This window comes from Hyperolius riggenbachi, chromosome 7 (assembly GCF_040937935.1).
Source record: "Hyperolius riggenbachi isolate aHypRig1 chromosome 7, aHypRig1.pri, whole genome shotgun sequence".
Taxonomy (NCBI): domain Eukaryota; kingdom Metazoa; phylum Chordata; class Amphibia; order Anura; family Hyperoliidae; genus Hyperolius; species Hyperolius riggenbachi.
Genome location: NC_090652.1, coordinates 114,239,116 through 114,263,786, shown reverse-complemented (window position 1 = coordinate 114,263,786; position 24,671 = coordinate 114,239,116). Strand labels below are relative to the sequence as shown.

The 24,671-nt window shown below is 46.1% G+C and overlaps 1 long non-coding RNA gene across 1 annotated transcript in view; it reads right to left on the bottom strand.

The window, feature by feature from the left end:
* Nucleotides 1–24,671, bottom strand: part of LOC137525634 (uncharacterized) — a 178,840-nt gene that overhangs the window by 70,691 nt on the left and 83,478 nt on the right. Inside the window, exon 2 of the long non-coding RNA XR_011022964.1 lies at nucleotides 11,675–11,798. This is a non-coding gene — a long non-coding RNA (uncharacterized lncRNA). The remainder of the gene's footprint in view (nucleotides 1–11,674; nucleotides 11,799–24,671) is intronic.

The window sequence follows — 24,671 nt, the reverse complement described above, 5'->3', positions numbered from 1 at the left end:
AAAATTTAGATACTTTCCCTGCCCATGCTTGCTGCTCCAGCCATCCATAGTGAAGTGGACCTTTGCACCGACAGCGTGATCCATAGACCGGCCGACACACTCCACAATGTGCTGGTGAAGGGCAGGGATAGCATTCCTGGCAAAATAATGGCGGCTGGGGATCTGCCATTGTGGAGCAACACTGTTCATCAGTCTATGGAAGGGGGCACAGTCCACAAACTGGTAGGGCAGCAGCTGTTGGCCCAACAGCCTTGCCAGGAGCGCATTATTTTTTACCACAAATGGATCACTTGCAGGGAGCATCCGCTTCCCCTGCAACATTTCTGGCACAGAGGCCTGACGCTGGAACACTGGTGATTCAGAGGAAACCACGAGTGATGACGAGGTGCTTGCCAAGGTCTGGAGTCCTCTACCAGCCTGGCATGCAGAGGGATTTGAACCTAGATGGGACTGAGGAGCAGGATGGATAGGGACAGGACAAGTAGAAAGAAAAGAGGAGGGGCCTGTTGCTGCTGCTTCTGTTGCTGCTGCTTTTCCTCCACCCATCTGATTGTAATTTTTTACTTTTTCAAACTCCCGTCTGTGGTGGTTGCGCAGATGGCTTATCAGCTTTGAAGTGCCGAACCCAGTGCCCGATTTGCCTCTGCTCACCGTTTTACGGCACACACAACAGACTGCCCTGGATTCATCCTCTTCCAGAAAAGTAAAAAAATTCCATGCAGGAGCCGTGCGTGCACGTCCAGCAATGATGCGACCTGTTCTAGCACCTCGATGCTCAACATTGGACAGGTGGCGGGTACTGACAGACAGGAAAGCACTTGCAGGCTGCTGGCCAACCGTCTGCTCAGTTTCTACAGGCTGCTTACGCCTGCTAGTGCCTAAACCAACAGGTGGTAACCACGTTTCATCAGCCACCTCAGTGGTGGCTGGATAGTGTACTGGTTAAGGGCTCTGCCTTTGACATGGGAGACCAGGGTTCAAATCCTGGCTAGGTCAAGTATCTATTCAGTAAGGAGTTCAAGGCAAGACTCCCTAACACTGCAGGGTGGCCTCTTGAGCGCGTCCCAGTGGCTGCAGCTCTTGAGCGCTTTGAGTCCGACAGGAGAAAAGCGCTATACAAATGTTCGGATTATTATTATTATTATCATCCAAAATATCATCCACATCAATAAGTGACTCTTCTGGACCCTCCACCTGGCCACCAAACACCTCTGCAGTTGAGTGGTGGTGATGCTGATGTTGACTGGTGACACTGGATGAAGAAAACACAGGGGCCATTTCTGTCACCACAGAACCCACCACTTCTTGGGAGCTTTGTCCAATGGTCTCCTCCAACGCCTCTTCCCAAACCTTCTGCACATCTTTCTCAGCGATGTAGGTGTGCTTTAATTCTGGAGCAGAGTACTGGGAGGAAACAACCTTGTCAAGAGAAGCAGCTGCAGTCGGGTTTTGGTCATGAGGAACCTGGCGGCCGGTGCTGCTGCAACTAGCTTCAAGTTCCTCAGACTAGGTAGAGGGTTCCTGATCTAAATAACTACTAGTCTAGCACACTACACTACAATCTCTCACAAATACACCTAGCTTACTACTACTAATATATAGCTCACACTCTAACTCTCTCTCACAGAGGGCCATATTCTATTGCTGAACTCGCCAGCGCTAAGCACTGGCGAGTTCTTAACTTAGGCGATGGGGCATCGCCTAATCTAATAAAACTTTAGACCCCCCCAGGCGGAAAAGAACTCGCTTGGGCGATATAATCGCCCAGCGAGTTCTTAACACCGAATCCAATTCCCCTTATCATGCCTCCGGGAAGCGATGCTTCCCGGCAGACATGAGCGTTAGCTTAGACCTGCAAAAAGCAGGTCTAAACTAGCTAACGCACGTCGCCGCCGCTGCATCTGGGGGTCTCCTTTATTAAGGAGACCCCCAGAGCTCCCTGTCGGGTCGCCGCACAGTTTAGAAGCCCCCGCGCAGCTCTGCACCGGCACCCCTGCATTCATACCGCCGCAGATCACCCGCCGCCTCTCGCCGCAAAATCCGTCGCGTAATTACAGTGTATCTAACACTGTAATTACTGTCGGCATAGAAGGAGCCCGGGCAAAGCATCTTTGAATCTGCAGCCTGGGCTCCCCATTGGTCCGCTGTCTAAACCAATAAAATGGCTCAGACAGCGGACCAATGGGGAGCCCAGGCTGCAGATTCAAAGATGCTTTGCCCGGGCTCCTTCTATGCCGACAGTAATTACAGTGTTAGATACACTGTAATTACGCGACGGATTTTGCGGCGAGAGGCGGCGGGTGATCTGCGGCGGTATGTATGCAGGGGTGCCGGTGCAGAGCTGCGCGGGGGCTTCTAAACTGTGCGGCGACCCGACGGAGAGCTCTGGGGGTCTCCTTATTAAAGGAGACCCCCAGATGCAGCGGCGGAAGATGGCGGCGGGCGAGTGCGCATGTGTGGGGAGTGAGGCCGTGGTGCTGATGGACAGCACCACAGCGTAAACCTCACTCCCCATCGCTCGGTAAAAGGGAGCATCGCTCAGGCTTTCGCCTGAGTAATGCTCCCTAACGATCGGCCATCGCGCGAAGGATATGGGCAATAGGATTTGCCGGTAATCCTCGCGCGATGGCAAGGTGATAAGTAGCTCGCATCTGCAAGCTACTTATCACCTTGAATAAGATATAGCCCAGAGTCTTTAAAAAGACTTTTGGTTTATATACAGTCTGTCTTTAAATGATACTTTTGTTTTATGTTAAAACAACTAGTATGGGTCTGTCTCTCCTCTCTCTTCAACACCAGACGGAAACCCACAAGCTTTGTGACTCCACACCTCTCTTATATACAAAATGGGTGGGATAGCTGATGATAGGTAGCTAGGGAGCTGGTTGCTAAAGTAGGATTGGTTGGTTATTCTTAAGACTCTAATTGGTGCAGAAATTCAGTTTTTCATGCAGAAATCCTGTTTGTTAGCACTTAGAAGCTTCTATCCAGGGTCTTCCTTCTGATTGGCTGACAAAAATTTGCATTCCGACGGAATTCTGCGTTGCTATACGGAAATTCCGTCATAGCGATATAGTAATTCCGTTCCGATGCGACGGAACGGAATCACCAATTTCTGACCGGAATCGCAGAAAAGGGAATTCCGCGGAATGCGGTGAGCACCCCTACTAACCTTAACCCTCCCCCCCTAAACTTAAAAGAAGCCTTAAATGACCTGTGACATGATGAGGTAGACATGAGTATGTACAGTGTATGGCACACAAAGAAATAGGCTGTGATGCTTTTCTTCTTTCTCTGCCTGAAAGGGTTAATATTCCACTATGCATCTGGCAGGTTTTCTCCAATCAGGACCCAGTCACACTACTGATAAGGAATTACAGCCATAAAATACTTTGCTCTAGGAAGCCCAGTTCTCTGCCATGAGAGGATAGATAAAAACAAGTTCAATAGTTTGTATACTGAATTTGAACACTCTGAGACACAGGGACAGACTGTTACATTCAGCTGAGACAAAACAATAAATGTGCTTTTTCAAGTTTTTAAACATAAAACTGTAGGATATCTAAAAGTCATTTTTAGTAGTAGGAGGATAGATACAATTGTTTATCTCTTCACTTTGTTTTCACTTAAAATAAACCACATCCTCCCATGGCTAACCTTAGCCGCTCCCTGCCGCCAATCTGCAGAAAACAAACAAGAAAATGCAACTTTTTGAGCACCGCCATAGGCAAATGCCAACTATTTGTAGCTATATTTTGCATTGCCGGCGGCCCTGGCACCCAATATTTGGCCGGCCAAATTTCCCCATTTTGCCAATATATTTTATGGGTGCCTATGGTAACCGCAAACGTCCACCGCTAGCGGGTGCCCAAATCTCCTGCTTTCACTGCAGACATCTTTCTACTTTACATAATATGGAAATATAAATCTCTCATTTGTAAGATAGCAGAATTATAACAATATAAATAATGTTTAAGTTCATGCACAAGCTCAGTTTTCATGAGCAGTTTTCATTAAATCTGACAAAACTGTCAATTATTAAACTTCTCAATTAGCTGCCAGGGTTATTATTAGTATTCTGCTTTATTTCTATAGGTATTTGACAGAATGTTATTCCCTCCAAGAACACATTCAGCTTTTGTCCATGGCCTCGAAGGTCTAAGCTGTCTGGTGCTGTGGCCTGCTGACAATAGAATGCAGCATTCCATTCTGTGCACATCTGACTCAACTGCAAGCAAATCTGATCTTCTCCCACTGGGCACAATGGATGTGTCACTATCACATGAAATGAAGAGTAAACATGACTGCAAAAGAATATTATTTATAAAGTAGATCATTTTGTTTCTTTGCTTTAAAGCACAACTCTAGGGAAAAATTGGCTTTGGCTGAGTTAAAGTGAATCCAAAGTGAAACTAAAATGATGAGATAAACAATGTTTTTCAATCTTATGGTTTTATTTTATGTATAAACATTTACAAAAGAAATGTAATGTTTTATTGTCTCTTCTCAATTGCAGTGTCTCGAGAGTCCCAGAGTGAAAACACATGAACTATTGACCTCTTTATCAATCCCTTGCAGTCAGAATCCCAGTTATCTTCTTAGGAAAGTGTTTTATAACTATAATTTATCAGTGAGGGATGCTATGGCCTGGTGACTGGGTCCCGACTGGCGAAAAACTGTCAGTTGCATAGCTGAATATTAACTCTCTCAGGCAAGGGTAAAAGAAAAGGAGCACAGCTTAGGTGTCTGTAAGCTTGCCACTGTATATACAGGTCTATCTCTTTATGTCACATGTCATCTCTGGTACACTTTAACATGCAAATGGTTTAGAACCTATTTTACACTACTCTGTGTGTCTTCTCTAAGGCAATCTTCCCTTGTTTCCTGTCCCTTGGACTTCCACGATTTTCGCTTAAATCCTGGTGGTCCATGGAGAAAAGAAAATAGGAAAAGTAAAGATTTTGATAAAGGTTCTATTTTCCACTGAATTAAATAAAATTATTTAATTCAACTCTGTGTCTGGCCTTGTTAGATAGACAATGAAGACACCAGAGAGAATCTGACCAATCTTCAAATAATCCAAAACTCTTTGCCAGCGTTGGGTTAAAAATAAATGTAATATATCAAGCCTCATACTTGACATTAAAGGATACCTTAGTCCATAATGGATTTGGTAATTGACGCCCTGTGTGTGTGTGGGCAGGTGCGCACCGGCTTACTGCACCTCCCATGGCCCAGTGTCTATCTTCGTTCATCTATAATCGGCCCCATTCCAAAGCCCTGGTCGCTGCAGGCACAGTATGTCCACAGAAGTACGCAAGCACTCCGCCAGGAAGATGTAGCCGACATGCACGGTTACCAAGTGGATATACTTGCGCATGCACGCATAGTATGTGCAGGTCAGAAGGGACGTGCACCGGCTATGTCTTCCCTCTAGAGTGAACTTGTAGAACGGTAAGCCTGTGCGCTTCTCCCCCTCACACACACAGGGCGTCAATTACTGCATCCATTAAGGACTAAGGCATCCTTTAACCCGTTCCAATCCATTTATTCAATCACCAATTTCCTCCCACCCAGCACTTACCTAGGGGTGGGTGGTGACGTAGGTGAAGGTGGGAGTGCTGCTGCGGGGGGATCTGGCTGAGTCTATGCCTCCTTGCACTGGAGCAAGGATGCGACTTGGCATCAGAAGGGGAGGGGGCGCGGCACCAGCTTGTATGTGTTGCGTGCCATTTCCTGATTTGTAAAAAACAAACAATTCTGCTGTGCCCCAGACAAAGGACTAATCCTTCTAATTATGTAAATGAAGTTCTCTGTTGAATAATCCCACTTTACATAAGGTACCAATGCACTTGCTAATTTTTTTCCCCAGGAGATTCAATCATTATGATCAAATGCCGCAACGTGGCTGTCCAGTCACAATTTTGATTGATTTTCAGCCCCCCCATCTAAAATGTGCTCCCCTAGGCTGTGTTGCATGGCAGCATAGGGTCACCTATGACCAAAGACCACTAGGAATGAATAGGGGATTAAAAGAGACCAAAAAGCCCCCTATAATTTAGTCCCTTATAATTTTCTTGTGGCTTTGGGTCACCACAAACTGCTTGGGTAGTATGTTGTAGTACTGATCCAAGCCCTATCCCATAGAGCCATATCAATCTCTGCCATGCACTGTAAGCCTGGCTTCAGGGGCATAAAGGGGTCATTTGCATATTTGGTAGTGATCATTGTAGGAGACCACAGTCACTCCCTTAAAGCTGAATTGTTGCAAATACCTTATGTTTTAAAAAGGCAAACTAGATTGAGCATTGCTTATTAGTAGGAGGGTTTTTTCATCTCTTTCAGTCCCTTATAATTTCCTTGTGGTTCTGGGTCACCCCGAGCTGCTTGGTTACTGTGTTGTACTAATCCAAGCCCTCTCCCATAGAGCCATATCAATCCCTGCCATGCACTGATGAGGACCACAAGTCCAAAAAGGCTGTCTGCATGAGGGGTTGATGTGGCTCTGAGCTATAGGCTTGCTATACACCAGCAGTTCTTGATGCAAGCCTGGCTTCATGGACATAAAGAGATCATTTGCATAATCAGTAGTGATGCATTGTGGGTAACCACAGTTGTTCACTTAAAGCTGAATTATTTCAAAAACCTTATGTTTTTGAAAGGCAAATTACACTGATTGTTTTTTGACTGAGGCAATCCTCCTGTGTCCTTTCTCCATTGCTGCCAGGGCGCCTGTGTCACATGACCTGATGGCAAGTAGATGGTCATGTATCATACATGCCACCGTGTCACAGGGTACAGGCGATCTGGAGGAGATAGAGAAAGGACACAGAAGGAGTCCATCAGAAAACAGTTGTGCAGAGCAAGAGGGAGACCTGGGGGACCAGCAGATGGTGGCAGCTGCACAGAAATTGAATAGATTTAGTAATAGATCCCTGATCAGATCTGATGGTCAAATCTGATGGCCATCTACAGTATAACTGTATGGTCTCTCTTGTTTTTCATCTATATGGAGAGAAATGTCATGAGATAAACAATAAATGTGGTTGATTCACAAAACCTTTCTCATGAATTATTTTAACTTTTTCTGTTTATGTTGTAATGGGCCTTTTGCAAATCCAGTTGATAAGAAATGCAACGTACATATGCATAGCACCATTGGTTCCCGCTGCAGCAGTGCCAAACCACAGGGACAACCACCACTACAATTACTCTCTGCAGCAGTAGCGCCAACCCACCAGGCCCACCACCACAACCACGGCTTCCTGCTGCAGCAGCCCCAACCCACCTGGACCACCACCACAACCATGGCTCCATGCTGCAGCATCCCCAACCCACCAAAACAACCACAACCACAACTCCCTGCTGCAGTAGCGCCAACCCACTGGAGCCACCACCACAACCCTGCTTCCTGTTGCTCTTCTTACACTATGAAAGGGGAAGCAGAAAAAAAGCATCTTTAAACCTCCTGATGGTGCTCCCTGTTGGTCCATGGTCTTAATCCATAAGAATTCTCCCTAAGGAGGATTCCCATTGGTTTGTTTAACCAACCAATTGGAAGCCATGGCGGCTGTTTAAAGATGTTTTTGCCAGGGCTCCATATACAGTACCTATGCACAGACTAGTGGAGCCCCGGAAAAAGCATCTTTGATTTTACAGCTGGGGTTTCCTATTGGTAGCTATTTTAACCAATGGAGCAGCAGCCGGGAAGTCCAGCATGGAGCAGCAGCCGGGAAGGGTAACTTTTCAATTAAAATTATAGAAGATAGAGGACAGAAGAAAGAATAAAAGAGAAGAATGAAGAAAGAGCGATTAGAGGCAGAGCACCCGTACATAAGTAAAGCAACTTGCATTGTTTATTAGATAATGAATATGGCAGCCTCCATATTCCTCTTACTGCAAGTTTCCTTTAAGTGGCAAAAGTTTGGAAATTTAAAAGAGCATCTGTAAGGATCCCTCCTGTAGCGTATTCTGTCCATTGCAGTGGAGCTGCAAGCGGACAGTTCTGGCTTATCTGCTTGCATTTGGTTGTGCATTTGCAATGGGTCTCATTGTCATTTGCAATCGCTCTGCAGTTTTGGGCAGCTCAGGATGCTGTCATCATTCCACCAATTGCTTGTTGCAGCTGAGCTGCGGCCAGATAGCCCTGGATTTCCTGCATGCATGTTGTTACATAATACTGCATGTATTTCTTATGGGAGTCCTTTGCATTCACAGCCAGCTAGCAAATGGTAATCAAGCCAGCTCAGGATTGAGTGATTATCATTCAGCTGTGTGGAGATTTGCATACCTGCATCCATTGGCTGATGCCAGCATAAAAGTCTTCCTCCCATTTCATATCCCGCCCGTCATAGTGGTTAGTACGCTGATCTGCTGGGCACCTTGTTACTCTGTGTAGTTCTGTTATTGTAGTTCTATGTGACCTTATTACTTGTGCTTTAGCTAGTTCTTAATAAATATATATGCAGACTTGCTAATATATATTTATCCGTTAGTTGAGCTGTTTGTTATTTTTCTTATTATTGTGTATTGCCTAGTTCCATGATTGATGGACGTTGGCTGCATCCGCGGTGGATCAGTGAAGTCCATTATCCAGATAGCTTGGATTCTGCCATCACCACGTTTGTGACTGGTAGTATTTCTGCTACTCTAGTTTCTGGGAATGTAACTATAGGCTGCAGTTGCTATTAGTTACGTTCTATCCTGTAGTCTTGCCTGGGTGGATGCTTGCTGGTGACTGTTAGCCTGCTTGCTCTGCTTCTGTGGACGTGACTGTGAGCTGTGGTTGCTACAAGTTACGCTCGAATCTATAGTCTTTTCTTGTACCTGTCTGAATGCTTGCTATCACTAAGGCAGCACAGTGCGAACTAAGGCAGCGCAACATTGCACTGCGCTGCCATTGTGTTTTATTTGTAGCGATATCGGAAGCCCAGAGCTGCAGTTGTGTAACCTCTTCCATTATCCAGCTCTTAGCCTTGTTGCGCTGGGTGGTCAGAAAGTATGACCCCCAGCATTACAGCATCAAAAGCAAGCTAAAATGTTTGCAGATTTTCTAGGTAGGAAAAGCAATGGATTAAAGGAACCATGATCGGTAAATAAACATGACATTTGGACTTACCTGGGACTTCCTCTAGCTCCTTTAGCCCGCCAGCATCCTCTTCTGCTCCTCCTTTCTCCCGCTGGCGGCTCTGGTAATCGACGACTTCTAGAAGCAGGGAACTTACGGCGACCGACGTGATGACGCGTTAGGCGCACGGCAGGGGCGCACTCATGTGATTTCACCTGATTACCTGAGCCTCCAACAGGAGAAAGGAAGAGCAGAAGAGGATGCCGGGGGACCTCGCGGGCTACAGGAAGCCCCAGTCCAATTTTTTTTTTATTTACCACTCAGGGTTCCTTTAAAGTGTAACTGTCGGGCATAAAATCAAAAATCAATTCTTTATTTTTATCTGGTAAAGACGTAATAAGGATTCTAACCAGGCAATCCAAAAGTTAAAATCACTATTACTTTTCTTGTTGATAAATGATCATTCTTCAGTTTACCTGACTCTTATTTGGTACACACAAAATTTGGTACACAAAAAGGAAGTTGCAGGGCATACTGGGTTGTTCTTTTTTGCTTCTATACTTCTACCTCAGACTTAACTAATGCAGCCTGATTGCCTGAAGCCTCTTTCCCTCCTGCCCCCCCCCCCCACCACCACCACCGCTCTCCCTCTCTGATTGGCCAATATTTCTTATGCTGAGGCAATGCGCTTTCTATAGTGGAGGACGGGCAAATCAGGCAGAGGAGAGTAAGGAAATTACATCAGGATTGGCTTCAAAATAGCCACACTTAAAATGGGAAATGCTAAGAAGGATTTTCTCTTCTTTTACTGTAGAAAAATCACTAAAATCAAAACATGGACAGTGCAATACATACTGTATGTTATGTAAGTAGAGTATTTATCTACTTATATATGTGTTTTTTTCTCTGAGATAGTATGGCTGACAGCATCTCTTTAAGTAGCCAAGCTATGTAATGATGGGTGGATGAACGTATGGACTAACGGATGGATGAATGGATGGATGGATAGATAAAAGGAAGGATGGATGTACTAAGTTACATTAATAATATTTGGTGAGTATAGTCTAACAGCATATGACAGACAGGAAATGAAGCAATTAGTGGACAAGCAGAAATCTGAACAGTTTTCTGAGCTATTGCCTTTGAGAAGCTCGGTAGATAAGTGACTGGCGTGTTTTCTTTGTGTTGATAAACTCATATAAGCCATCTATTGCACAGCACATGGCAGGCTGGGCAGCTCACGAGTGATCTGTAAATTGGCACGGCTTAAAAGCCTGCTCTATCTCGTAATGGCAGCACAGCCAACTTCCAAAAGCAGCTGCTAATCTCTCCCTACTGGACATAGTCTCGCATACTTAACATTAACATTTTTTAAGTGTGCCTTTTGAATTACTGATATGAATGAAAACAATTTAATAGTTGCAGCAGTCTTGTAATACATTCCTTCCGAAAGAAGTTGGGCAGTGTAGTTACAAAGCGGGATACTTGTTCGAAATGCAGAGCTGCTGAAATTTCTACAGATTGCCATATCTCTCTTTTACCTGTGTTCATGCGATGGCAAAAGTGTTTCCGTGCTCTCCAGTGCCTGGCAACTAATATAGTGTGCATATGCCACGCCCTCCATTGCAGCATGTATGGTGATCAGGAAAAGATTCTGCTTAAATCAAAGGTGTCCAAACTGTTTGGACAAACCGTTCTTGAGATTGCTAGGGGGCCGAACTAGCAAAATTAAACACAATTTTTGCGAATTGACCCAGTTTCTGTTAAGGTCAATTCGCAAATCTAGCGATTAAGGTACATCTAGCGATGATGGGCAGATTCAACCAAGAGATAAATCTCTCTTTAATCTCATTAGAGAGTTCTGTTGACTGCCCATACACAACAGGCCGATTCCCGATCTATTTCATGCCGAAATTGATCATGAATCGGCCTTGTGATGCCGCATCCGACTACCTTGCCGCCCCAACGATATCCCCCTAATGTTACATGTCCCCTGGTGCCCAGTGCAAGTGATACATTACCTCTGCTTGTCCCCCGCTTGCTCCGGCGCACTCTGTTCTCCATACACTTGCGCTACATGGTTGCCTAGCAATGTGGTCTCGTGTGTGACGTCTGACGTCACATGCACGCCCTTACCAGGCAACCACGTGGGGAGCATGTGTATGAAGAGTGGAGTGTGCCCGGAGCCAGCAGAGGACAAGCGGAGGCCACGGCCAGGTAATGTATAACTTGCACTGGGCACCGGGGGGACATGTAACATTGGGGGGACAGCATTGGGGGTTTCGGCACGTTCGTCGATTGTCCTGAAATTGCACACTGTTACCGCCGTGCACCCAATTGAGCAAGTCGGCCCTACATATTAGTCCCAAAATTGGTTGCATTTTCGGTTGAGCATGGACTTTGCGGCACTGATCTTCATCTGTTTCGATTATGACAATAGAATCAGATGGTCGATCGGCTGCCAAGTCACGTGATGTATGGCTACCTTAATGCATGGGACAAACTAGGAACGCTTTTTCAGCACTTGCCAATTGCCTTGTTATTGTGCAAGATACTTGTCAATGTTTCTTTGAGCACAGGATAGTCTTTTACTTTTTCATTATTTACCATCCACTATAGATATATTCATTAGCGATGCTACTCCAATCTTTTTCAGTTGTCCACCATTTCGCATACATGGTTTCTAAGCTTGTCTCTTCACTCTCATTTCCTGCCTTTTGCACACTTAATCCTGTGAGATAAACAGAGAAAATAAATTCTGGTTATCTAACACACCAAGCCGTTTACTATTGACATAGTTTCCTGCAAATGCACTACAAAATAAACCCCCCAAAAGTGATAACAGCTACAGGTAGACTGAAACTGAAATATACTATTAAAAGACATGGCATTCAGTTTTCAAATCACTTCTAGAGTGTATACAGGGCCGGATTTCTGGAGAGGCCACAAAGGCCATGGTCTTGGGCGCTGAAAAAGCAAAAGGACAGAAGGGCATAAGGACTTGAGAGAGATAAGAGGCCACATGTCAAAGTCCAAAACTGCCCTGCTTTCCTGTACACACATCCAGAATTCCAGAGTTCTGTGCATCTTCCTTACTTCCTGGTATGCGATAAGACCGTCACAGCTTGCTCTACTGCATCTGCTGTGCCCTGATAATCCCGGGACATATAAGCTTCAGTGATTAGTGCCCTTGTGCCAGGATTGTAGAAAGCAGAACTCTTGAATAAAAAGTTTTTCTGCACAGCACTTATTCATGGGAATCTAAGCTCCACTTTAGAACTCCAGCTGTCACTCAGAATAGTTGGTCAGATGCCCTCCATACCTTGTTCTCTCCCCCCAGGATTTTTAACTCTTAAAGGGAACCTAAACTGAGCAGGATATGGATTTTTCCTCTTAAAATAATACCAGTTGCCTGACTCTCCTGCTGATCTTGTGTCTCTAATACTTTTAGCCACAGCCCCTCAACAAGCATGCCGATCAGGTGCTCTGACTGAAGACAGACTGGATTAGCTGCATGCTTGTTTCAGGTGTGTGATTCAGCCACTACTTTGATCAATGAGATCAGCAGGACTGACAAGCAACTGGTATTGTTTAAAAGGAAACATCCATATTCCTTTCAGTTAAGGTTCCCTTTAAATAGAAAGAGATTTTTGCCTAGAGGAATTTATGGCAGCATACTCTATCCTCAGTTTCTGGCTTATTTTAAAGAGAGCCTGAAGCCAATTGAAATACTTGTTTTTACCCGTTATTTATGTTAAGGAATATGAGCAGTGCTAAAACGGTGCGGCAGAACGAAGGCGTTATACCCCCAAATCCCGGGGCAAAATTCCACAACTTTCCAGGTCGTGGATTTTGCTGCCCAGCGAGGCAGAGATTTGTGCTGTAGCTCTGCCTCTACTGGTGTCAATCTCCGTGCGGATCTCCGCCTCTCCCCGCCCTTCTCAGTGAAAGAAGATTGAGAGGGGCAGGGGGAGGTGGCGATCGCCGGAGATTGACTCCAGTAGAGGCAGAGCTACAGCACAAAGCTTTGCCTCTACAAGCGCTCCTTGATTTTTGCCCCGGGGATTTGGGGGATATAAAGCCCTCGTTCTGCTACGGGAATGTGGCGTTTTAGCACTGCCCATATTCCTTAACATAAATAACAGGTAAAAACAATATTTAAATTGGTTTCATACTCTCTTTAAAGATAGATTATTGTACCATGTTACCCAACAGTAAAATAATCAGTAAAATAATTGAGTCTAAAGAAGGCATAGCAATAGAAGCAGCATTTCAATAAGCATTCCAGTGTTATCAGGCCAGCAGCAGTGGATTTGGCGATGGGATTGTGACTGAACAGACCATGCTAAGAATCATCAGAAGAAAGAAAAATTTTCATCAGGCACTGCAGTTGATTCAGATTTAATTGTGTTTTCAGTGTGATATAGGTCACAACATGTATATATATCTTGCATTCAAAGAGGTAGGTGCAAAAATCATGTGCAGACAACTTGTGCTTCTATAATTATTGCATGAGATAGATGTCCTACCATATCAGAGGGTGGCGGTGGTGGGTGTAGGGCATAAACGGCAGCCTAACGGCCGTTTCGCATTGCGTTATTCTTCTTCCGAGGCAGACCATGTTAATAGGTTAACCAATTAAGGACCAAGGTGATTGAAATCTACTTCCTGTTTTGGTGGGCTCCTGGCTGGCCGGGCGTAGATTTCAATCACCGGCGCCGCCGCTCCCCACCGCGATCTTCCGCCTCATTAACGGAGCCTTCAGCTGACTTATGACAGCTAAGGTTTCCGTGTTCAGCCTGGAGCCATTCCCGATTGGCTCCATACCATGTGATCGCTGTGAGCCAACCACAGCGATCACCCTCCTGAAAGGCAACATTGTTGCCGTTCTGCCTCCTTCTCCCGTCAGCGTGTGAATCTGCTGACAGGGAGAGAGGCGCACACTCGCCGCCGTGACAGGCTGCATGATTTTGGTAAAAAAAACAAAAACTTTTTTAGCCCGATCTCCCCCAGTGACCCCTTGATCCCCTCCCAACCCCCCTTATATTGTTATATTTTGTAATTGTGTGTGTATATATATATATATATATATATATATATATATATATATATACACTTATACTGTGTATATATATACATATATAGTTAGAGAGAGAGAGAGAGAGAGAGAGAGAGAGAGAGAGAGAGCATATAGCTATGTATACATTTTTTTTTATTGATTATTACAAATTTTAACCACTTATCAACTGTGTCACGCCCCAGGACTGCCTAATGCCATATGGCATCAGGTCCTGGAGCGCTGTATTGCGGGTGATCGAGCGTGCGCATGCACACACATCGCCCAGCATCCTTTGTGGCCCCCCTCCGTCATCAGCCCGCCGGCCAATTAGCAGCGCCGGCGGGCTGTACGGGTACGGTCTACCCAGGAGCAGTGTATAATACATGTTGTTTTGGAAACAACGTGTATTATACAGGCTGCCTCCTCCTCTGGTGGTCACAGTGCCCCCAGATCGACCACCAGAAAGGACGGCAGCCCTGCATGTGAGTCACACCACACATTGCCCCCCTGATTGCCCGCTGATCACCCCTTACTGCCCCCTGACAGGCGTCTGACTGAGGTCTGATTGACATCTGGTCACCTGTCATCAGCTCTGATTGAGGTCTAATTGGCATCTGACTGAGGTCTGATTGACATCTGATCGTCTGTGCACTGTTGATTGAGATCTGATCGCCTGTTTTCACTCTGATTGGCATCTGATCGTCTCTGATTGCCCTGTGATTGACAGCTGCCATTGTTTGGCATCTGACAGCTGCAGTGTGATTGACATCTGATCATCTGTAATCAGCTCTGATTGGCGTCTGATTGACATCTGATTGTCATATGATTGTCTGTGCACTGTCGATCGACATCTGATCGCCAGTTTTCACTCTGATTGGCATCTGATCGGCCTCTTGATTGCCCTGTGATTGGCTCTGATTGACCTCTGTCCGTTTCTATTTGCATTTGATTGTGTTTAATTGCATCTGATTGCATTTGATTGTTTTCAATTGCTATCTGATTTCAATTTGATTGCCTCTGATTGTCCTCTGATCGCCCCCCTCACTATCTTATTGATCTAAAAACAGTAATCAGCGAAAACTGTCACTGTTTTAGTATCACTAGTGTTAACAGTTAGGCCAGCAAGTTAGCTAGGCCCCTTTGTTAGGTAGTTAGCATCAGTTAGCACCCAGCCCACTACACCGCAGTCACTAATTAGTCGTTAATTGGCGACAAAGTCGCTGATTAGCGTCATCACTGTCGCTAATCTGCATTGGTACTATATAGTATCTGTAAGTGATCAGTACTGATCGCAGTCAGATCTATATAAGTACGTTAGTGTCTTCTTAGAGTAGGCTCCACTAAAAATGCAGCATTTGCCCGATCAGGCCTGACCATTCGGCCACACTTGCGTTCAGCCCACCCAACCACAGTGACAGAAATTTTGCGACTGATGGTGCATCCTGACAGAAGCATTGCGCGTCTGTCAGATTACACACAAGTCGGTGCATGCAGCGCTGCAGGATGAGATTTCTCCTCCGCAGTAAGATACGTTTGCCAAGGCATATGGGCTGAGGGGCTGTGCTGGAGTTCCTATGCTTTGGCAAACACTTTTTTTTTCATCCACATCGATCGATGTGAATTGATTAATCGGGTTTGCCAGGGCATACGAGCAAAGTGGGTTTGGAACATTTTGTGGGCGGTGCTCCTGTCCTGGCAAACGCCATGCCCCTCTTTTTTTTTCACACTTTTCGGCAGATATTGTTTCATCCACATTGATCAATGCGAACGAGAGAATCTTTACCGTTCATTTTTCCTTTTATAGAAAAAAAAGTGCATCACCCGTATGCCCAATAATATAAGGAGTATAGCAGAAACTCCTAATATTGGCCATACATGTAATGATTGCAGAGACACTAAAATGCCAGGACAGACCCCACAAATTACCCCATTTTGGAAAGAAGACACCCCGAGGTATTCTCTGAAGGGCATGGTGAGTTCATAGAAATTTTTATTTTTTGTCACAAGTTAGCAGAAATGGATTTTTACATGTTTTCTCTCACAAAGTGTCATTTTCCGCTAACTTGTGACAAAAAATAAAATTTTCTATGAACTCACTATGCCCCTTGTGGAATACCTTAGGGTGTCTTCTTTCCAAAATGGGGTCATTTGTGGGGTGTGTTTACTGTCCTGGCATTTTTTTTTTGGGTGGGGGGCTAAATTGTGAGCACACCTGTAAACCCTAAAGGTGCTCATTGGACTTTGGGCCCCTTTGCGCAGCTAAGCTGCAAAATAGTGTCACATATGTGGTATCGGCGTTCTCAGGAGAAGTAGTATAATGTGTTTTGGGGTGTCTTTCCACACATACCCATGCTGGGTGGGAGAAATATCTCTGTAAATGACAACTTTGTGTAAAAAATTTTAAAAATTGTCATTTACAGAGATATTTCTCCCACCCAGCATGGGTATGTGTGGAAAGACACCCCAAAATACATTATACTACTTCTCCTGAGTATGGCAATACCACATGTGACACTTTTTTGCAGCCTCGCTGTGCAAAGGGGCCCTAAGTCCAATGAGTACCTTTAGGATTTCACAGGTCAATTTTACTCATTCCAGACTGGTTTCCAGTTTACTCCTCACGGTTTAGGGCTTCTAAAATGCCAGGGCAGTATAGGAACCCCACAAGTGACCCCATTTTGGAAAGAAGACACCCCAAGGTATTCCGTGAGGGGTATGGTGAGTTCATAGAAGATTTTATTTTTGTCACAAGTTAGTGGAAAATGACACTTTGTGAGAAAAAAAACTAAAAAAAATAAATAAAAAAAAATAAAAAAATAAAAACCCCTCACGAAATACCTTGGGGTGTCTTATTTCCAAAATGGGGTCACTTGTGGGATTCCTATACTGCCCTGGCATTTTAGGGGCCCTAAACTGTGAGGAGTAGCCTGGAAACCAAATTAGTAAAATTGACCTGTGAAATCCTAAAGGTACTCATAGGACTTTGGGCCCCTTTGCACAGCTAGACTGCAAAAAAGTGCCACACGTGGTATCGCCGTACTCAGGAGAAGTAGTATAATGTGTTTTGGGGTGTATTTTTACACATACCCATGCTGGGTGGGTGAAATATCTTTGTAAATGGACAATTTAGTATCAAAAAAATCGAAAAAGTTGTCTTCTACAGAGATATTTCTCCCACCCAGCATTGGTATGTGTAAAAAGACACCCCATAACACATTATACTACTTCTCCTGAGTACGGTGATAGCACATGTGTGACACTTTTTTTGCTGCCTAGCTGCGCAAAGGAGTCCAAAGTCAAATGACCACCTTTAGGCTTTACAGGGGTGCTCACAATTTAGCCCCCCACAAATGCCAGGGCAGTACACGTACCGCACAAGTGACTCAATTTTGGAAAGTAGACACCCCAAGGTATTCACTGAGGGACATGGTGAGTCCGTGGAAGATTTTTTTGTCACGAGTTAGCAGAAATGTCACAAAGTGTAATTTTCTGCTAACTTGTGTTAGCACACAAGCTAGAATTCCAGGATTTATACTATCCTGGCATTCTAGCACCTCAAGAAACATGACAGGTGCTCAGAAAAGTCAGAGCTGCTTCAAACGGCGCAAATTCACTTTTTGTACCATAGTTTGTAAACGCTATAACTTTTACCCAAACCAATAAATATACACTTATTGGATTTTTTTTTATCAAAGACATGTAGCACAATACATTTGGACAAAAACTTGTATAGTAATTTTACTTTGTTTGAAACATTTTACCACAGAAAGTTAAAAATATAATTTTTTGACAAAATTCCTGTATTTTTTGAATATAGTAAAAACTAAAAATCACAGCTGCGATCAAATAGCAGCAAAAGAAAGCTGTATTAGTGACAAGAAAAGGAGGTGATAAGTTTGGGTGGTAAGTTGTATCACCGAGCAATAAACTGTTATAACTGCAGTGGTCTGAATTGTAAAAAATGGCTTGGTCTTTAAGGGGGTTTAACACTGCGGTCCTTAAGTGGTTAACAGAAGACAGATTAATTGTTCATATACAAAACAGAAAAGCTATCTGCTTGCTGAAAAGGACCTATACAGTAGTTCAGCCCCAAATGGAGGGTAAAGGGTTAAAATTTTCTTATCAGCTAGTTATTTGCCTTTTGATAGCTGAGCCAGTGACGTAGCTAGGGTGTTTGAAACCCGGTGCGAATAATTTACCGACCCCCCCCCCCCAAAAAGCGAAGCGGCAAAAAAATGGGTGTGGACATGACATCATATGGGTGGGGGTAACTTAATAGTAAGGCAGTGGGCTAATATAGGTAGCCAGAATAGTTGCCCCAGCATAGGTTAGATACGTAGGTGCCCCCAGTATAGGTTAGTTAGGTAGGTGCCTCCAATATAGGTAGCCAGTATAGTTGCCACCAGTATAGGCTAGCTAGGTAGGTAGGTAGGTGCCCCCAATACAGGTTAGATAGGTAGGTGCTCCCGTATAGATTACATAGGTAGCTGCCCCCAGTATAGGTTAGATTGGTAGGTGCCTCCAGTGTAGGTTAGATAGGTAGCTGCCCCCCCGTATAGATTAGATTAGGTAGGTGCCCCCCAGTATAGGTTAGATAGGTAGCTGCTGCCCAGTATAGGTTAGATTAAGTAGGTGCCCCCCAGTATAGGTTAGATTAGGTAGGTGCCCCCAGCAATGGTTAGATAGGTAGCTGCCCCCCAGTATAGATTAGATTAGGTAGGTTCCCCCAGTATAGGTTAGATAGGTAGCTGCCCCCCAGTATTAGGTTAGATAGGTAGCTGCCCCCCAGTATAGGTTAGATAGGTAGCTACCCCCAGTATAGGTTAAATAGGTAGCTGCCCCCCCAGTATAGGTTAGATTAGGTAGGTGCCCCCCAGTATAGGTTAGATAGGTAGCTGCCCCCCAGTATTAGGTAGGTGCCCCCCCTAATGGAGGGGAGAGCCGCAGCCACGGGGAGGGCAGCCCGACTTCTCCCTCCCTTCCTCTCCCAGGGCTGCCCTCCATGCTCCCCCCTCCAGACTGCAGAGAGCAATGCAGCAGGGAAGCCTGTACTAAACTACTCACCTACCTGGTTCCAATCGCCGCTCAGTCGCCGCTGGTCTTCTCCTCTCTGTCTGCATACACTGATATACACACTGCTTCCTGTTTAGCCGGAGGCTTCCGGCTAAACAGGAATCATCCTGTATATTAGCGTATACAGACAGGAGAAGACCAGCGGCGACTGAGCGGCGATTGGAACCAGGTAGGTGAGTAGTTTAGTACAGGCTTCCCTGCGCATTGCTCTCTGCAGTCTGGAGGAAGGAGCACGGAGGGCAGTCCTGAGAGAGGTCGGGCTGCCCTCCCCGCGGCTGCGGCTCTCCCCTCCATTACAGCGCACCCCCTCTAGGGCGGCTGAGTTCACCCCACCTGGTACGGGTCGCACCCCCCGCACCCCCGTCACGACGCTAGTGAGCTGAGCAACAGGTCTTTGACACATGAAGGACTTGCTGAAGCTGCACCACACCTCTCACAACCTCAGATCAGCAAGTTCTATAAACTTGGTCACTCCCAGAGTGCACCTCAAAAAATCTGGAGACAGAGTCTTCTGTCATGCTTCCCCCTACTCTTTGGAACTCCCTGCCACACCCAGTAAAGACAGCACCATCCCTGGAGCTATTTAAATCCAGTCTGAAAAGCCACCTGTTTAGCCTGGCATTTCCGGACTTCTTCTTCTTAAAATTCTTCCTCTGTACCACGACGGTCTGAGCCATGCTTATGCGCTTTGAGTCCTACGGGAGAAAAGCACTTTACAAATGTTATTTGTTGTTGTTGTTGATTACAGCAAAACAGAGAGGGAGATGAACACTGCTCTACCTGCTCTGCTACATCACTACTGAGGCTCTCTGGTAGAAAATACAATAATTTGTGAGCTGAGAGGAAACATACACACATATAAATGAGTCACTAACCCCTGGTACCCACCATGCAATTTCCCATCAGATTGACAGGTTGAATTGATTTCCTATAGAAGTGATTTAAAATTGATCAGATTGGACCTGTTGGAAATGAATGGTATGATGGGAAATTGCATTGTTTTTACCGGGCATAAAACAGGCTTTTCTTCCTGCAGACCAGTGATCGCTAGTCAGGGTGTTGGACAGAATTATATTGCTTGAAGGGGGAGGGGTGGTTGGTGGCAGCGGGCTTTGTGCACTGGAAATTACAAATCTGGCCCTGAGTGTATATATATTGTTACATAAATCTTTGTTGTAAAAAAATAACTCTAAAGGCACGTACACAGCGCTCAGCGGATCTGTCAAAACCAGCCTTATCAGCCTACCGACCGATAGGTAATATAATCTCTTACCCACCATGTTTTAAAAGAACAGGCAAATGTTTGATTTCATGAGGGCAGCCATCTTTTTGGTTGAAAGGAGGTGACAGGGAGCATGAGACACAGTTCCAACTGTCCTGTGTCCTGATCACCGCTCCTAGTTGCTAGGCAAAGAGAATAACAACATAGGAAATCCCATCATGCTTTGCACAGCATCAGGGAAAAAAAGCCCGGGCAGTTTACTTTGATGGGGCAGAGCTTAGCTTTTGTAAAGCTAAAAATAAGGTGTCATGATCGGTGTCAGCACGCAGAGTGAATCTGATTATTGGCGATCTGCAGTACCACCAAGAATGCAGATATATACCCGATTATTGATGATCTGCAGTATCACCAATAATCCGATATATTGCTAACCTCTGGACACCAGCAAAAAACACAATAAAGACAGTAATATATCAGGTGGTGTGGAAATGTCCACCACACGGTAATTCCTCAGAGGTGTGGTTACCTCTGAATGGGAACCCCGTGAGTGAGATCCTCTAACCAGGCTGAGTGAGGAATCTCGACCCCCAGCAGTAACAGTCTGTTTGGGGTAGGCGTCCCGGAGAGGCAAGCCTCAGAGATAACCCTCCAGTGGGAGACGTTCCACTGAAGGGAGAAAGGTCAGACAGGCAAGGGTTCGGCAACAGAGATGGCGGCGGCAGTACAGGAGCGGAAGGCAGAAGAGTAAACGTTAGACAGGCAGAGGTCGGCAACAAGGATCAGATAGGCAAAGGTACGAGATCAGCAAGAGATAGAGTAGTCAGGGATAGCCAGAGTCAAAACACAGATCAATATACAATAATTCCTAAGCTAAGGTGTGAAATCCTTAGTATCAACACCAGGGCACAATACTAAGGTCTGAGTGCTAACACAACAAGTGTATTCACGACAGCAGACAGTGAACAATTGAACACTGTGGCCTTAAATGCTGAAGCCCAGCTTCAACAGCCCGCCCAGGGGGCTGGAGCTAAGGTTAGCAAGTGATTGGCTGCCTTAGGTCAGCTGATCGTCGGATCAGCTGACCTGCCTCCTTAGGGAATAAAGCTCCTGCCGTCTCGCGCGCGTGCGCAGGACGCTATGCCTCCTTGAGAGGCCAGGTCCCTGATCATTGCCCGCCCGTACACGGAAGGCCGCCGGCTGAGCAGCGGGACCCGCCGCCATCCTGTCAGCCGCGGCGGCGCCCGCCCTGCTCTGCGCCAGCGGCTCCGTGTGAGTTACGGGAACCGCCAGCTGGGACGCGGAGGCCGCCGCCACGCTGCCCTGCGCGGCGGCGGCTCCGCTATTGCTCACAATACCCCCCCCCCCTTGAGGAGTGGACTCCGGACACTTCCTACCCGGTTTCTCCGGATGTAACTGATGGAACTTCTTCTTTAATTTTTCAGCATGCATGCGATTCTCAGGTACCCAAGATCTGTCCTCCACCCCATACCCTTTCCAATGGACCAGATACTGTACAGAATTTTGTACCAGCCGGGAATCCAAAATTTTCCCAACTTCGTACTCTGTCTGGCCCTCCACTATCACTGGGGGGGGGAGAGGAATCCACATATACTGCAGGTTTCAACAAAGAAACATGGAACGATCTCCCACCTTTCATGCTGGCTGGGAGATCAATCACATACGAGACCTCATTGATCTTTTGGGCCACCGGATAAGGCCCTATGAACTTGGGCCCCAACTTGGTGGACGGTTGTCTGAGTGCCAAATGTCTTGTTGACACCCACACCATGTCCCCAGGAGAAAAGTGCCACTCAACAGACCGTCTCTTGTCGGCCTGTTTCTTTTGATTCTGGAAGGCTATTCCCAAATTCTCCTTTACTTGTCCCCAAAGTTTCTTTAAAACCTTCTGCCATTCTTCCAGGGCTGGGAAGGGAGGGGAGTACACCGGCAATGGGGAAAATTTAGGGGACTTTCATGACACCACCTGAAAAGGAGACAAGCCAGTTAAAGCGCTTCTCAAGTTGTTAAGAATTTAACCCATTCCGTTTGTGCATCTGCCACATAACACCTCAGGAATTGTTCCAGTGCCTGATTAACCCTCTCGGTCTGCCCGTTGGTCTGTGGGTGATACCCAGACGAGAAGGACAGGTTCATACCCAAATTATGGCAAAAAGCCCTCCAAAATTTTGATATAAATTGGACTCCTCTATCCGATACCACATCATCCGGAATCCCATGTAATCGAAAGACTATGAATGAGGTATGAAGAGGTCGGCTAAGTTTTGAGCTGATGGGTAAAACCTGTCCACGATCACCCATATCACAGTCATACCTTCTGACTTGGGAAGCTCGCCAGTGAAGTCCATGGACAGGTGGGTCCACGGTTCACTTGGAACTGGCAAGGGTTGTAAGGTACCCACTGGAGCCTGGCGAGACGGTTTACTCCTGGCACACACCACACACTCTCTGATGAATTCCCTGCAATCCGAGGCCAATGAAGGCCACCAAACACACCTTGTGAGTAGATCTAGAGTGCGGGTGACCCCCGGGTGACCTGTGTTCTTATGGGCATGGAATAACTGCATGATTTGCAAACGAAATGGGAGTGGAACAAAGAGGACCCCTTCAGGTTTCCCTTCTGGGGTATCTAACTGGTGAGGGGCCAGTGTGACCGCCCAGTCCTCCCAGGTCTCAGTGGCTGCCAGCACCACCTTGTGTGGTACAATGCTCTCGGGAAGTGCGGGCTGAGCTGTCTCCGGCTCAAAACATCTGGAGAGAGCGTCTGCCTTAACGTTCTTGGAACCTGGAGTGTACGTGATAACAAATCTAAAACGCGAGAAAAATAAGGACCAGCGGGCCTGACGAGGAGTGAGCCTCTTAGCCCCTTCAATGTACTCCAGGTTCTTATGGTCAGTGTATACAGTAATGGTGTGTTCTGCACCTTCCAGCCAATGGCGCCATTCCTGGAAGGCTAACTTGATGGCCAACAGTTACCTGTTGCCCACATCGTAGTTTCTCTCAGCAGGAGAGAACCTGCGTGAGAAATAGGCACATGGATGTATCTTGCTCTGCAGACCCGAGCGCTGAGACAGCACAGCCCCCACCCCGATCTCTGAGGCATCTACCTCTACTATTAAGGGAAGAGCGATGTTAACATGTCTCAGTATGGGTGCCGAGCAAAACAGTTTCTTCAGGGTATTGAATGCGGCCTGGGCCTCCGATGACCACTGGTAAGGGTCAGCCCCTTTCTTGGTTAGACTAGTCAGAGGGGCTACTACCGAAGAGAATCCCTTAATAAATCTCCGGTAGTAATTAGCAAAACCAAGGAACCTCTGAAGTGCCTTCAAGCCTACCGGTTGCGGCCACTCTAGGACAGCCGAAACCTTTTCTGGGTCCATAGAGAGCCCTGACGTTGAGATGATGTATCCCAGAAAAGGAATTCGAGTGACCTCAAAGAGGCACTTCTCTAGTTTTGCATACAATAGGTTTTGTCTCAACCTCTTCAACACGTATTTGACATGTTTGCGATGTTCCACGAGGCTTGGGGAGAAAATCAATATGTCATCGAGATATACCACAACAAACCTCCCCAACACCTCCCTGAAAACCTTGTTAATCAAGTCCTGGAAGACGGGCGGGGCGTTACACAACCCGAAGGGCATAACTAGATACTCGTAATGCCCGTCGGGTGTATTGAAGGCCATCTTCCACTCGTCACCAGCCCTTATGCGTACCAGGTTGTATGCCCCACGTAGGTCCAATTTTGAAAAAATAGTGGCATTGGTAATCTGGCAAAAGAGATCGTCTATCAGAGGTAATGGATAGCGATTCTGTATGGTGATCTTGTTTAGACCTCGGTAGTGGATACAGGGTCTAAGACCACCATCTTTCTTTTTAACGAAAAAAAACCCTGCCCCGGCCGGTGACCGAGAAGGGCGGATGAACCCCTTTGCCAGGTTCTCAGTAATGTACTTTCGCATTGCCTGTTTCTCCGGACCGGAGAGGTTATAGAGATGACCCTTAGGAGGCATACAACCAGCTCTTAGGTCGATAGGACAATCGGAGCTCCGATGTGGTGGGAGTTTATCAGCGGATTTAGGACAAAACACATCCGAAAACTCAGCGTACTGTGTGGGTATCCCCTTGACCTCTACCTTGGCAGCACATATGGCAACCCTCCCCAAACAATGGGTATGGCAATAAGGTGACCAGCTGAGTAACTGACCTGAAGTCCAATCTATCTGTGGGGA